A 2,052-nucleotide genomic window follows, 5' to 3' on the forward strand; every position below is an offset into this window, starting at 1 on the left:
GGCCAGAGATGGAGGAGATGGCGGCGCGGGTGGCGAGGCGGCTCGGCCCGGAACGGCGGCGGGGAGGGCCGGAGATGGGCTCCCGGGCCTGGCGGCGGGGTCGGCGGGCACAGCCAACGGGGCGGCAACACGTGGCGGCGGCGGGGAGGACCGGACGTGTCCGTCGGTGGCGAGATGTGTCCGGTGCGCGCGAAGACGAATGGATCTAGGGTTTCAGAGGGGAAGGAGAAGGAGATCCGAATTTTCGGGAGGGGGTGTATATATATGCATAGAGGGAGCTAGGAGAGTCCAAATGAGGTGCGGTTTTCGGCCACGCGATCGTGATCGAACGATCTAGATGATGGAGCAGAGTTAGGTGGGTTTTGGGCCAAATTGGAGGGGTGTTGGGCTGCAACACACATGAGGCCTTTTCGGTCCCTCGGTTAACCGTTGGAGTATCAAACGAAGTCCAAATGATACGAAACTTGACAGGCGGTCTACCAGTAGTATACCAAGGCCGCTTGGCAAGTCTCGGTCCAATCCGGAAATGTTTAATCCTCACACACGAAATAAAGCTAGAAATGACCACCGGAGGAGAACGAAGCGCCGGAATGCAAAACGGACAACGGGGAAAATGCTCGAATGCAAGAGACGAACACGTATGCAAAAGCAATGCACATGATGACATGATATGAGATGCATGACAACGATAACAACACACGGAGACAAAGAACCGAGAAGTTACATCCGGGGTGTTACAACACTCCACCACTACGAAATGATTTCGTCCCGAGATCTAGGACTGAAAGAACGTCGGGTACTCAGAACGGAGGTGATCCTCGTGTTCCCAGGTAGCTTCACGGTCGGAATGGTGTGACCAGTTGACTTTGAGAAATTTGATTGACTTGTTGCGAGTCTTGCATTCAGTCTCTTCAAGAATAGCAACTGGGTGCTCACGATAAGAGAGATCTTCTTGGAGCTCAATGTCCTCGAAGTTGAAGGTGCGGTCAGGAGTCTTGAAGCACTTTCGGAGCTGAGAGACATGGAACACGTCATGAACATTTGCAAAGTTTGAAGGAAGCTCGAGTTGATAGGCGAGGTCGCCTCTCCTGCTGACAATCTTGAAAGGTCCCACGTATCTGGGGGCAAGCTTCCCTTTGATACCGAAGCGACGAGTACCTTTCATAGGAGAGACGCGGAGGTAAACATGATCTCCGATCTCGAAAGCCAAATCACGGTGCTTACTATCATAGTTGCTCTTCTGGCAGGATTGGGCTGCTTTGAGGTTATCACAAATGACTTTGCACATTTCCTCTGCCTCTGTGATTAAGTCATTACCCAAAAGCTGACGTTCACCGGTTTTAGACCAATTGAGAGGGGTACGGCACTTCCTGCCATACATAATTTCAAATGGGGCTTTGCCCGAACTTGCTTGAAAACTGTTGTTGTAGGAGAATTCAGCATAAGGAAGACAATCCTCCCACTTCATGCCGAAGGAGATCACACAAGGCCTGAGCATATCTTCAAGAATCTGGTTGACACACTCGACTTGACCGCTAGTTTGAGGATGAAAAGCTGTGCTGAAGCGGATGTTGGTGCCCATGGCCTTCTGAAAAGAATCCCAAAACTTGAATGTAAAGATGCTGCCACGGTCTGAAGAGATCACTTGAGGAATACCGTGCAGAGAGACAATACGAGAGGTGTAGAGTTCCGCTAATTGAGTTGCAGTGATCGACTCTTTGATAGGCAGAAAGTGAGCCACTTTGGTGAGTTTGTCGATGACAACGAATATAGCATCATTGCCACGCTTGGACTTTGGAAACCCAGTCACGAAGTCCATTTCAATGTGGTCAAACTTCCATTCTGGAATAGCAAGAGGTTGGAGGAGACCTGCTGGCCTTTGGTGTTCTGCCTTCACTCTTCTGCAGACATCACATTCATTCACGAATTGAGCAATCTCGCGCTTCATTCGAGTCCACCAATAAGCTTGCTTAAGGTCCTGATACATCTTCATGCTCCCAGGGTGGATGGAGAGGAGAGAATTGTGAGCCTCGTTCAAGATCACTTTACGGA

This window comes from Triticum dicoccoides, chromosome 5A (assembly GCF_002162155.2).
Source record: "Triticum dicoccoides isolate Atlit2015 ecotype Zavitan chromosome 5A, WEW_v2.0, whole genome shotgun sequence".
NCBI classification, from domain to species: Eukaryota; Viridiplantae; Streptophyta; class Magnoliopsida; order Poales; family Poaceae; genus Triticum; species Triticum dicoccoides.